The sequence below is a fragment of the Thermobia domestica genome, chromosome 3 (genome assembly GCF_964235325.1).
Source record: "Thermobia domestica chromosome 3, izTheDome1.hap1.1, whole genome shotgun sequence".
Lineage (NCBI taxonomy): Eukaryota > Metazoa > Arthropoda > Insecta > Zygentoma > Lepismatidae > Thermobia > Thermobia domestica.
This window is the reverse complement of record NC_137456.1, coordinates 216,046,682-216,060,941: the sequence shown is the minus strand read 5'-3', so window position 1 is coordinate 216,060,941 and position 14,260 is coordinate 216,046,682. Positions and strand designations below refer to the sequence as shown.

General features: G+C 30.8%; 2 long non-coding RNA genes and 1 other non-coding gene across 3 annotated transcripts in view; 1 reads left to right on the top strand and 2 right to left on the bottom strand.

Moving 5' to 3' along the window:
- LOC145681580 (uncharacterized) overlaps positions 1 to 14,260 on the top strand; it is a 121,185-nt gene that overhangs the window by 8,228 nt on the left and 98,697 nt on the right. Inside the window, exons 2-3 of the long non-coding RNA XR_014130823.1 lie at positions 1,979 to 2,224; positions 3,301 to 3,395. This is a non-coding gene — a long non-coding RNA (uncharacterized LOC145681580). The remainder of the gene's footprint in view (positions 1 to 1,978; positions 2,225 to 3,300; positions 3,396 to 14,260) is intronic.
- LOC145681581 (uncharacterized) lies at positions 2,075 to 10,724 on the bottom strand. Its single transcript, XR_014130824.1, has 3 exons — positions 10,360 to 10,724; positions 2,603 to 2,685; positions 2,075 to 2,206 (listed from the first exon to the last, which is right to left on the bottom strand). It is a non-coding gene; the product is annotated as an uncharacterized LOC145681581 (long non-coding RNA).
- On the bottom strand, positions 9,648 to 9,719 carry TRNAR-CCG (transfer RNA arginine (anticodon CCG)). Its single transcript has one exon. It is a non-coding gene; the product is annotated as a tRNA-Arg (tRNA).

Here is a 14,260-nt window from a genome sequence, read left to right as displayed (position 1 = left end):
ATATTCTCGTTAATTTCCCCTATTTTGAAAATTGTAATAAAGAAACCTATTTACCTACAATGATACTTGTATAGCAAGATAATTTTACTCCTCGGAAATTTGTAACTCTCGTATATCTATCTATCTACAAAATAATTTGTGATATATTCCTTTTTACAAATGTGCAAAAGACAATAACGTTCAAGTTTTTATTTTGGAATAATGGAGATTAAAAGATGTTCTAAGTATATTTTTTTTTTTTTTAATGATAAATTTCTCCATAAACCAGCTGAAGAATCTTGCTAAACGAAACTCAATAAAAGGTACGGGACAGCGCATTAAACTTTCTCATTTCAATTTCTTAAACTAAATCTTGGTATGCCGCAGTTACGAATGAAACATTTTCTTGTAAAATGTGAACAAAGGCGTTTTCAAAAAAATTCGCCCGATAAAAAAATCATTCCCAAGAATATATCACCCTCGTAGATCTTTTCAGTATAAATAAGTTATGTCATATTGTCAGGTTATTAATACAATATTTATTTATGAAATATGAGCCGTATCGCCTGAGTCGTTTTTGAGAAAATCGTTCGAAAAAAAACTCACCTCAAAGAGTAAATTACCTTTCTCGATTTTTCTCAGAATTATGACATACTGTTTCGTAACTTTAAAATTAGAGTTATGTTTTGTAACTCTAAAATTTGAGTGTGTGTATTGTTTTGTTAATTTTTCAAACATAAATTTACACTAAGATAATTAAAGTAGTAAGGAAGGATAACTGCCATTAACTTAAATAGATTGTATCTTTCGGTAGTAATAAAAGAAAAAAGTGAGATGCATCTTTTCTATTTTTTTTTTTTTTTTTACACAAACATATAACAAATATTAGTAAACATTTATATATTGATTATAAATAAATAACCTGCACGAAGTGAGATCTCCTGGCATATGAACTCGTCGTCTAATTGTTTCCTTTTCTATGACAAAATTAAAGGTTTTGACTTACGGAATAAATTGAGAAGGTAAAACAGCCTTATCCATCACTGTTTTTGAATAGTGATGTTCCTATTTATGAGTACTGAAAAACAATCCAATCTAAACAGGCCCCTATTAGTTATTCCTCTCCTGTTTATCTCGCTACCCGTTTATACATCATGTTTGGCCTTTCACCTGTTGTATTTATTCTTATTATTTTTTTTTTTTTTTGACTTTTAATAATCGTACACGTCTTTGCTTCCTGGAAAGTAAAAATTTCCTATTTTTCAGGAGGTATTACTTAAACTTATTTTTACAATAGTATACTGATTTTTTTAAAATACACATCCAATATCCAGAATAATATCACAATACCACACTATAGGGTTGTTATTGAAAATTTGGTTTATGAAATATAAACAAAATCGTTGCAGCTGTTCAGAAAATTGAAAATTCTAATTTTCCCCGTTCAGTAAACTGCCCTAATTTTTAGGCGTAGGAAGAAAATTCTCAATCTGTGGATCACAATTCTCTGGTATTCGAGATACTCAATCAACTTGTATTTTGACTTTGTAGAAAAATAGTAGTGCTGTAGAATAGTAATTCTCAACCTATGGGTCACCCTTCTCTGGTACTCGAGATATTCGTGATTCTCTTCTTCTACCAATCTGTCCACCCCTGAGATTCATTAATGGAACTAAATACCAGGTAACAATATCAAAGGGATAAAGACATCCGAGGTTATAGGCCTACTTCGGTTATTTTTATTCCCCTTGATACTGGTATTAAAAATTGCTAATACTCATGTGTGCGTGTGAGGCTATAGGAATTTATATAATCTCTGCTGTGATCGCAACGGATAACATAAGGTAAAACGCCATTCCTCGCACTTCATCCTCGAATACAGTTATTACGTAATATTCCACTGCTATACTGAATGAATTTCCTTTTTCTAGTTTTGTTGGATGTTACTCGATTACTAAATTTACGTAATTTATTCATTATGTCTTAAGTTTTTTTCTAGTTTCTTTAACTTAAAAAAAGAATAAGAAAAAAAGACCTCCGTCGAACTCAATGAGTCTGGAAGATTACCAGCTGCGGAGCCACAAGAATGCAGAGAAAGCAGAGAGGGAGGTCGGCATCCTCGTGTGGTCAGTGATGCAGCGGCCTTCACCTTGATTGTTTGGGCTCACGTCATACGACTGTGGCGTCATTTGTTCTTACGAGGATTTGTCATTAATTGTTCCTGAAACTAAGAAAACAGGCTAAGGTAAGTACCTTCTTTTAAAGTAGTTTTAGATCAGTGTGTTTCACATTGGAGTCCATGGTCCACAGACAGGCTATATAATTTAAATATTTCAAATACATCACATACAGTTTTTATAATGCTCTTTTATCATTCTTCTTTTGTCAAATCTTCCACCTTTAATTTCACGTACTTTCTCACTAACTAGAGCTTTTGAGATTTTGGTACAGACATGTAAACTTTATGATAATATAATAATTTCACCTAATTTTCACTTCTACGTGTCTTCTTGTTTTATTAAATTAATAGATTATTAAGAACTAATTATAACAATAAAAACAAAAAAAAATAATTAAATCCACCCTCATTCTGGAACTATTTCTGACCAGAGTATATACTTACTTATTAAAATTAAAATAAGTCGAACAGTTTCAATAACTTGACGTTATCTTCATCATGATTTAGATTTGGAAGGGGTCCAAGGTCTAGAAAAAGATAAAACAATAAACTAATAAGAAAATGGAAAGAAGCGCAAAGGATTAAGAGAGGAAAAAAAATGAAAGATTAATAATATGGACAAATGGACAGACTTGGAATACAAGAACTATGGGATAGATTGTTAGAACGAATGGAAAGATAAAAATTACGGATATAAAAAATTATTAAGAGAAGCAATAAAAATAAAATTATATGAGAGAACATTGAGAGAAAACTTAAAAATTAACTGATATTTGGAATAATAATAATAATAATAATAATAATAATAATAATAATAATAATAATAATAATAATAATAATAATAAAGAGAAAAATGAAAATAATAATGATTATAAAAAAGTAGTTATACTAAAACTTTAAAATGAAACAGTAAATTATAACAATACTTGATTGTTACATATTAAATATTTAAAATTATAAAAAAGAAATTATTGAGATTATACAACTATTAATTTAATGTTATGAAGACATTTCTGCTAGTTAACATCTGATGAAGATAACGTTATGTTATTGAAACTGTTACGACTTATTTTAATTTTAATAACTTATAATCTGGTCAGAAAACTGTTAATTATTTTTAAAAAAATAATTAATATTTTCAGGAATCAACTACAGAAGTTTGCCAAGGAAGCCATCTATCAGATTATATAACAGCAAAGTAGTATTTGAATCGTCTGGGTACTACGCGGCTTGCAAGGTAAAGATAGGCGTGAGTATTTGACTCACGCGGAGATAAATCTAGCTTGAGTTAAATTTAATTCACATAGCAGTTAATATGTTAAGGTACTTTTCTGTTGTTTTATTTATTTATTTATTTATTAGAATCAAATGTATTCACTTAAATTTCACTCATTTCCATAGTAGCTAGAGCTCTGAAATATTGTGCAAATACATAAACACAATAACAATGCACTATTTTCATATAATTTTCGCTGAAGCGTATCATTTTATTATTAATTAAATAATTATTAATTAAATTATTATAAATTATTAAAAATTAATTAATATTAAATTATTATTTGTTCTCACCAACTATATCTCCTATTCCGTTTTGCAAGCAAAATCGTTCTGGAGTTAGCATGCACAGTAAAACATCTAGATTCTTGTGATTTAGCTTAGTTTGAAATTATGAAACTACGATAAACTTCAAGACCTGATTGAACGGGAAAACATCTTACAATGAAAGGTAATATATATATATAAAACAATAATAATAATAATAAATACAAACGTGTTAATAAAATGCAGGGAAAAGAAGGAAATAAGTCTTTTGGTGGGGTAAAAGCTTTAGGTACAATTTAACGTTTAAGTGACGTTCCTAATATACTTAAAAACTTTACCCTTCAAGCTTAGGTAGAGCCTCCAAGGTTCTTTTTTTTTTTATTTTACTCCGCCAAAATAATTATTTTCTTCATTTTAGGGCACTTTATAAAAACTTGTTTTTAAAAAGTTTATTATTATTATTATTATTATTATTGCAAGGATCAGTCATAAGTCTTTCAATTTTATGGTAGGCAAGATACCTGTATTTACTACAGTATAATGAAAATAGGTTAATATTCAAAGTACTGCCTTCCGTGTTGGACTCTCTGTAGCTGCTTCCTGCCAGTTCCGTCATTTCGCGTCGATATTGTGCCTTGTTCTTAGAAGTACAGAGACAGATGTCAGTCACTGCTGTTTCCATCTCCTGCTGATTGGTGAAATATCGTGATTTCAGGAAGTGTTCTATGAACCGAAACACCTAATAATCTGAAAGAGCAAGATCAGTTCGATATGCTGGGTATGATTACTAAAGGTTGTTTTACCCCTGAAAATTCGTGGTTTACGCTTCCATCACGATAATCCTTCTCACACCGCAGATAATAGATTAGAGTTTCTACGTGTTAATCAGAATTGATCATCCTCCATACTCGCCTGATTAGGCTTTTAACTGTTTTTGGTTCTTACTTAATCTTCAAAATTCACTTCAGATAAAGAATATATCAAAAGAAAAAATGAAGAAGAAAGAAAAAAAATGAAAACTGAAATAATGCTATTTTCCAACCATTCTCAGACAAGAGAGGTGTAGGGCTATTGACTTAGGAAGGAAGACTACATCAATGAATTGTTATGAAGGCAATTACTTTGAACAGTTGTGAAAGTAGCTTTCTAATAGTTGGTCCATATTGCAAAACATTTGAAGTTAGTCTTGTATCAATAAAACCATACCTCGTATGAATTGTCTGAACTTTAAGTCAAATCTATGAGTTAACTTTTCCTGAATTCTCATTTTTGAAATATTAATTCAAGAATCCTGAATTTAGTTTACTTGGCTCTTCAATATTTTTCGGGGTAGTAATCAAACTTTCTCCCAGCTCTGCAACGTACAGAATTTGACCACACAACTTCAAAACTATTTTTGAAATTTATTCTAACAGTAATAGAGTGATTCTAATATAATATTTTAATTTTCCATCCACAAAGAATAGCTTACTGCTGACGTTTCAAAACCACTTAATTGTTTTCATTTTTGACGCTGAATTAGTCCAAACAAACCTTGTTAAAGAAATCATTATGACATAACGATTTCAAAATTACTATATATAATAAAACAACACGTTGTTATAGAGTTGATTTTTAAAATGAAGCTGAGCTACCTACCACATTTTGCGAACTATTTTCTTCCATACAAAATACCATCATATCGTATTATTATTGTTTATGTAAGTTTCTTCATATTAAAAGCAAAGATGTAGCACTTAATAACTATAAATAAAAACGGAGCTTCCCTCGTTTCTAAGAACTACAGCTTCGTAATGCCTAAATGAATAATACATTGTTTTGTCTGTCTGCTGCAATAGTAAAATAAAAGAAAGTAAAACAAATTCCCGCCATCTAGTGTAGTGAACTATTGTATCTATCCAAGGCCAGCAAGTCGCATGTTGTATCTTCTGATTGTGATAAGAAGGAACAAAATACAGTGCATGTAATTGCCCTCGTGGACCAATCTGATCTAAAGACAGGGAGGAAGTTCACTGACCTTCGGTGAACACTCTCTCTTCTGAATACTATGTCAACAACATCTTTTGCAGTGTAATTATATTAAAAAAAAAAAAAAAAAGAATGAAAAGGGTAGTCGGTAAGCAACAAGTCCATGTATATATTAAAAATCATATTAATGAGCTAAGTTGTTCAATGCTGAGTCTGTATTATATATTTCTCATACCAATGTCTGTCAACGTGATGGTTTTATATAAATTATTTGATCACAAATGTAACTAAACCTTAACACATGACACTGTATAACTGTTTGACGGTAATGGTACATAATCATCTTTTCTTCTTCTGAACTAAAGATTGTTGGACAACATGGAAGGATCAAATTTTCTGCCTATCTAGTGTTGGTTTTTGATAAGATTATAGATCGTACTTCCTTGATATAAGCCTAGTTTAGGTTCTCTTTTTTATGAGGTCATAAACTGCGTACACAGATTTTTCGACTATATCTCGCAGGTGTAGTCGCTGTTTTTGACGAACTGGCGAATATATCCCATTTTCCATGCATCGCGAGTCGGTGTATTTTCAGTTTTTGTCGCTGTTTAAACTAGAACAACTTGTGCGTTTTTTTCTTACCAAGTGTAACGCTTCCATTGAGTACTGTTTAAGAGATTTTTTTCTCAATAATTCAAATTTGCAAGTAAAGGTCAATTTTGCTACTATCAACTTCGTTTATGTCGAAATCAAGATTTTGCACAATCCCCGGTTCGTGAAATGCGTATATTCGCCAGTTCGTGAAAATACATAATCAGCCTGACTCACTTTCTAAATTCTCCTGCGCAGATTATATGTGGCTCAAATTACGTATTAACTGTGTAAACATTCAAAATATGTAGTGAATTCAAACTTATATTGTGTTATATAGTGCCAATGTCACGTCCAGTAATAAATTATATATGTATGTACGCATATTTGTGCTAAAGCCTAACTTTATTCTCAAATTAATCAAAACCCAATCAGGGACATTTGAGTTATTCTCCATGTGATTCAACCAATGATATTTTTACAAGTTATTATCCTTCATTGTATCTGGATACCCTTCTACAATCCAGAGGGAAGATCCTCATGAAGTCAGATCTCAACCTCTTTCACTTTCGATGTCAATTCATGAGTTTGAGTAAAGTTGAGGGCAAATGGAATTGAATGAAAAGGATTCACAAATAGAAACTTAGCAGAAATTATTTTTTCTGCTAGAGTCTTTCTGAAATTTGATTAATAACTATAAAAAAAGGTATATTAGCAACATAAAAAAAATAATAAAAACTTGACTGAGATTCGGCCTAGGAATGAGATTGGACTTGAAGATCATGATGTTAAGAAAGATTTGGAGAAAATAACTGATTTGTAGTGTCATAAACCTAAAAAGCTTTCGAAATGTATTTCGCTAAAGTAAACCATAGTGTAACAGAAGTATTATATAAAATAGATAGGTAGTAGTAGTAGTTCTACTTAATCTTTGCAAGAAAATCGGGATATAGAAAATACATGTATCCTCTAAAAGGTATTTAATAAAGTCATAAAATAAATGAGCACTAATGGGTAAATACTTTCACGCAAACAAATATTCAAAGGAAAAAATAAATAAAAAATTGAGAGAGAAACAAGGTAAATATTTAAATAAAAGGAAAGTAAAAAAAAAAAAATCAACACTTTATCCTACAACACTTAGAGTCATGTTTCCTATATTTTCCACATCAACAGTTCAGTGTAGTGAACTGCGTTCAAACAAGTAAACCAGTAATAAAATCAAACCATTTTATTTTTGGTATTCAGTGAATTGCAATTTTTGGGTAGCAAAGTTGAGATAATGTCCATAATTGCAAAGAAATAAATGTGTACCGTACTAAAATTCTATAAATTCGAAGTTTACTCAATATTAATGAATCTTGTAGGGTACACACTCTCCCTTGAGATCTGTTAGTAAAACCTGTTACAAAACCTAATTTTTGTAAGACAGAATGACAGTTTTTTCTTTTTCTTTTTAAAGGAAACTAGATAACTCAAAAGACTAGAACTGGGTACGAAGAATTACAGTTGCTCAAGCAATAGCAACAGTGCTTTAATTGTTGGCGAGTTAGAAGTTAAATGTGTTAAAAATAAGCTCTTATATATTCATACGAAGAGGAAAATTTTACAAATGTTCTATTCTAGATAAACTGTTTCACATTTAAATACATTACGTAGTGTTAACTTGTAATGAGCTAGTAAATTCTAATCATTTCACCACTTCAGACATGAATCCATTATTGCTGGGCTATACGCAAATGCAAATGACCTAAAGTTTTCATCCATAGACAGGAAATTGTCAGAAAGTAATTAAAAATTTAAATGAGTGCTTACTTCAATCTTAATAATAAACACACCAAGATATAAATTACTATAGAGCGCATATTTTTCAAGATTGAGATGGGAGGCCAGGAATTATTTCACGATAAGTAGTGGGAAAATTTAATATTATCAACCCGTAATTAGCGCGTAATGAGCCACACTTTGTGTTGCCTAGAAGACGAGACGATACATAATTTCCCTGACTAGATACGAAACGAGAGAGAGAGAGAGAGAGCTCTTCCAATTGATATACTTCTTGAGACAAGGCAGCATTGTTACAAAAATTTTTAGAGAGAGACAGCCCCATATCATGTCTCGTGGGCTACACTATATAAATTCAGGAAGGTTTGAGCCACCTGTGCAACTGCCTATGAGTCACGCCGTGAAATCCGGGATTTTCTCTAACTCTGAGAAGTTTATTCATGTTCTTCCCTCTGACTCTGATTACGAAAAAGAAAAACCAAAAGATAATTCAGGTTTAGATTTTGATCACAATAATGTATGAATTTTTAATCGCAGTTGCATTTCCAAGTACGAGTCATTTAAAAAAAGTTTTCAAAAGATGTCTTTAAAAAAATCTAAATTCCTTCTCGAGATGCAGAATGCTTTAGTGTGTGGCACAAATTGCCTTGTATGAAAGAATAATGGAAATTTAGTTGTAAACAAACATATTTGATGTTGACATGAAATTTACTCTAGATACATAATATATCCTTATATATATATATATATATATATATATATATATATATATATATATATATATATATATATATATATATATATATATATATATATATATATATATATATATATATATATACAGGTATGTATATGTAAAAATCCTGTTAGAATATTTCTTTTGTCTTTTCTTTTTCTTCCATTTATTATCTACTGAATCTAACAAACTAAGCGAAATTCACAAATAAATTGTAAAATCCAGTATATACATTTCTCTGCATGTACGAAGAAGATACAGGTTTCTCATTGTTTAATTACGTCGGAATCCTTGACATTGAGCACTGTTGTCGATTTTAAAAGTTTTGCGTTTGTTATTTAATGACTTTAGGTGAGATTTTTTGACATGTTATCGTCACATACATCCAGCACACAATGAACATTTCCCACGCTGCCTTGTCTTCTGTCGATTCTACCGGAAGTCAGTAGTTGAAGGGGCTGCGTGGAATCCGACCTTTTGTGCTCCTTCACTGCTTCATCCTTTTTCTCCGGGCTGTTGCCCTGACGAACAGCGTTGCCAACCAAAGTTTACAGTAATCTGAGCTCCCTCTCTCCCCCGCCTTTTAATTCCAAGACGTTATCATAAGATAATCCCCCAAACCAGTAATGAATGGTGCGAAACGGAAGTGGACAGGTAGTTGCATAATGGAGATATTCAGATTATTGAAAAAGGAAAAAAAAATGAAATGAAATCTTTAAGTTTAACGTCCCACGGTTATGCCGGTTAGGCTAAAGGAGACGGCGATAATGAGAAAGGTGTGAAATGGTGGAATGAAGAAAGTGGGAGGAAACGGGAGAACCCCGAGAAAACCCACGAGCACGGTGTTTGTCCACCACAAAGTCCACACGGCGCGAGCTGGGATCGAACCAGGAACCCCAAGCACCGGAGGTTAACGCTCTACCACTGAGCCACCGCGCCCCCTATTGAAAAAGGAAAAGAAAAGTATTGTTAATAGGTTTTGGAAACAATATCGGAATATAAGCCAAAATACGATTCGGATATCAACTCAGAATTACCCAACCGTGAGGCATCTTCAGTGAATGATTAAATATGCAAGAATTTCAGTAGTTATTTCATGCTAAATTTGAAGATTATTTTTTGCAGTATGATTATTCTAAGTAATACAGTAATGCAGAATAACGAGGGAATTCATTAAAGTACGTATATTCATAGTAGTAGGATAGGATTAACGTTTTCGCAAGGAATTAAACTGAAACTTTTCGACCTTTTGCATTTTAGTAAAAAATCAGAAAGAAAGAAAAAAAAAAAACGCAACATTATTTAGAACCTTTGTAAAGAAGTTCTTTCACGTGTTAAAAGTAAATCGATTACGTTTGTATTTTCGAATAAACAAACAAATAAATAAATGAGAAAGTAGATATGAAATCAAATTATGTGATTAGTTATTTCAACAAGTTATGACAGTCTTGTATTTTGCTAGTGCAGGTTAAAACCCTAGTTATTGGTAGTTATACAGATTTATTTAAGGCTCTTTGCGAATCTCAGAATTTTAATTTCCTTGACTTTCTTAAAGACACTCATGGGAATTTACTCTTACCCATATAATTTTGTTCAGATTCAGTGATCTATGATTGATATATGTCTTTGAACAATTCTTTCGTTATATGATAATAATTTTGTAGAAAGTTATGTTCAATAATTCATGTGGAATCACAAAGCCTCGAATAAAAGAACGATGATTCGGGACCCAATTTAAGTACGCAATACATCCTGTCTTCTGTGGTGTCAGTGCTGAAATGTAAATGAAACTTCAATTAGTCAATAGTCTCTGTGCTTTATAACATATTCTCATTCTTACTTTCTAGTTCTTTAGTGTAAAAGATCAACACTAGTTAATTAGTAATTCTGTACAACTATTCTACCTTACGCATATTCCTTCATGCTCTTGTAGGAATGCTTTTGTCGACGATAAAATGTCAAACAGCACTCAAAATCAACAGATTATAACCTGTACAGCGAAAAACTATTTTCTCATTTAGTCATATAACGATTTCTAACGTATATCTATGTGTGTACACATAAACACTTAATTAAATGTGGAAACCTGAAAAGCCTAACTTCCTCATGTGAAAGAATAAATATAAAAGCTTAGAACATACAAAATGTCCTTATCTGTTCACTGTCTCTACGTCCTTAGTCTATTTTGCAGCTATTTTATAGATGAGAAGCTCAATAGAAACATCAAAGAATTAAGATAGTAGTCATTCTTTCATCTTCTTCTTCTTCTTCTTCTTCTTCTTCTTACTACTACTACTACTACTACTACTACTACTACTACTAATAATAATAATAATAATAATAATAATAATAATAATAATAATAATAATAATAATAATAATAATATCTTTGTAGTCCTAAAAGAACAATCTAATTTGATCATCTTATTCCATGATCACTTTGAACAACGCCCATTCTAGTGTTTTTGTACAAAATAAGTATCATGAAACAAACGAAATTCTTCTGGAGATATTTTGTTAGAGTTTCTATAAAAAGTGAAAAAAACATGTATGGAAAAAGAAGTTACTGTCTTCGTTGTAAATATCATTGTTATGTTTGGCATTATCTTTCAAAATTTATATAATAGTTTTATATTAAATACAGCAGACTCTTTTTCATTTGAAGTAGAAAGAGTCACGAAAAGAATTCGAATTATCCAAAAATATGCATTTTGAAACACTTCGAGCTTATTGAAACGAATCAAGCGAACAGATATTTATATATATATATATATATATATATATATATATATATATATATATATATATATATATATATATAGATAGATAGATATAGATATATATAGATATATATATGAAAATACTAATACCAATACTACTACTACTACTACTACTACTACTACTACTACTACTACTAATAATAATAATAATAATAATAATAATAATAATAATAATAATACAGACTTTACTTCAAAGATAGCATATTATTTGCGTAATCCTAACCGCAAACAATGTTTGCTTGCACGTACCATTAAGCCATATGTACTATGGAAAAAACACACTGAATTAACACAGAAAACTTCGTATACAAGGAACAATCTTAATTATCTGTTCTCGCTTAAAGAGTTCGAGAGCTTTGTTCGCTTTGATTTTTTTTTTTATACGGCCCACAAAACCTTCACTTTCGTTTATTGCGTGAAATATGTTATTGGTAACAGTTGGTTGGCATTAAATAACTTTAAATTTTCAACCATTTCGGAAGCTTTAGATGAGTTTTTCACTTTTTTTTTTTTTTTTTTTTTTTTTACTAAATCACCTATCTCGTTTTCATGTTTATCGTCATTAGATAGATTGTGATTTTATGTCACTCTTTCCTACGGCTCCCAATGAAAACCGCTTGAAACTGCATTCTTCTGTTCGTAATCTGCCCAACAATAAAAATTGTTGTACTGTAATTACTTCGAACTATCCAAACAGGAGGTTCAAAAGTTCAGTTTATCCATGATTGTTTAGCATTGTTTGCAATACAGTCCTTAAGGAAAATAAACTTTCGTTCGAATTATCCAAGTTCGATTTATAGAGAGTCTGCTATATATGTAATTTCCCGAAGTTAATATGTTATTTAATGGATGAACATACATAGAAATAAATTGGTAATGTTTTATAGGCCTATACAGTTTTTAAATTGGGAGTCATTTTGGATGAGTTTTGTGCAAATTATATTCTAGTTATAGATGTATCAGATAGGCCGGACTTGGATAAGATAGAATATCCTAATAACATAGATACTTTTGACATATTTATGAGTCGTTGTATATGTTTGCTTGAGTTTCATGTTCCTAGCTTGAGAATCTTGCGAAGTGCTCAATTTTCTGCATAAATTGTGCCCCTTCCCGCGTAGGATATACATTTTATTCAAATTGGCATGATAAAAACCAGTTCGAAGTAATAATAATAATAATAATAATAATAATAATAATAATAATAATAATAATAATAATAATAATAATAATAATAATAATAATAATAATAATAAAATTTCAATTGGTTCAGTTGTTTTCCCCTGATTTGATTACAAACAAGTTCAATTTCATTTTATGTATTAGAAAAATTCTTCGAATTAAACAAAAAATAGTAAACAAAAATGCCATTACTTTTACCCCTTTTCAATTTTTGAGCTGGGTTTTGATTCAATTCGATTATAGACGTCTTAATTGGTTTTCACACTAAATTTCAAATACCAAAAGGTATGTAACTGCCCTCTTAAATTTTGATCCCCATAACTTTTGACTTCTTGGTTTGTGCAAGTTGAAATTTGGTGCGTAGACCAATGAAGACGTGTAGAATCGAATAACATCAATACTCGAACTCAAATAGAAAAGGCATATAACTGGTCACCGACCGCGAGACCGGACATAACCATATAGGACGTTGAACTGTAAAAAAACAAATAAATGAAAAAAATCGTAGTTAACAAGAGATCTAAGCAGAAATGAACATATTAAAGTAATATTAAGTAGCAGTTAAACAAAGCAATACATAAGTTGCTAATTACAGGTAATATTACTTGAATTAACTTCCAAAGAAATAGTTTTACATCGCGGATAGTGTATAGTAGAGGGAGAAACTGTTCAGATATTCCATTAAGGTTTCTTCTAATGGGTTACATCACCGTAAATATGAAAGCACATTCCAGTTTGATATCAGTTGATGTTATATCTTTATATACTCTACACATATACGTATTTATCATTAACTGGCCTTTTTTTCGCATAGCTTATGATAAACAGCAAACAATGGGAAAATAAACTGTTTTATTGTTCGGTGAAGCATTGACTTCGGGAAGTTATACTGTACACAATAGCATTGAGTCTCATCGTAGAATTTCTACTCAATAATGCGTGTTTTGCCAATTTATTATTTCGTTTATAAATTCTCTATTGTTGAACATTCAGTTCATTAAACATTTTGATTTCTGGTAGTGATTACATTCTTTAATTTCGATTTGAATAATTTCCTTGTTACGAATTCTCGATGTGATTCAGATGTATACAAAAGAAGAACATGCTTCTTTATTACGTTAAGAAGAGTGGAAAGATATTGAAGATACATTTGCTTGAAATCTTGCAGTGTATTCGACTTGTGGGACTGAATACTAAACAAAATCGCATCTATACGGTTTGACTGGAAATCATTAAGAAATATCAGAATGAAGTGAATTATTTACTTGGTTATATTCAATATCCTATTTATAGAGCACCCACCTTTGGTGTAAGAGGTCCCTGGTTCGATTCCAGACCATAGAGGACACAATGGCTCACTGTTGTGTGGGATTCTTAGTTCGAACAGAGGCCATGTGAGTTTGTGGTAGAGAAAACCGTGTTCGCGGGCTTTCTCAGGGTTATCCCGTTTCTTCCCACACTCAACCTGCCAATTATTTCGTAATCACTCCTTTCGTTAATCATCCATCTCGCTTGTCTG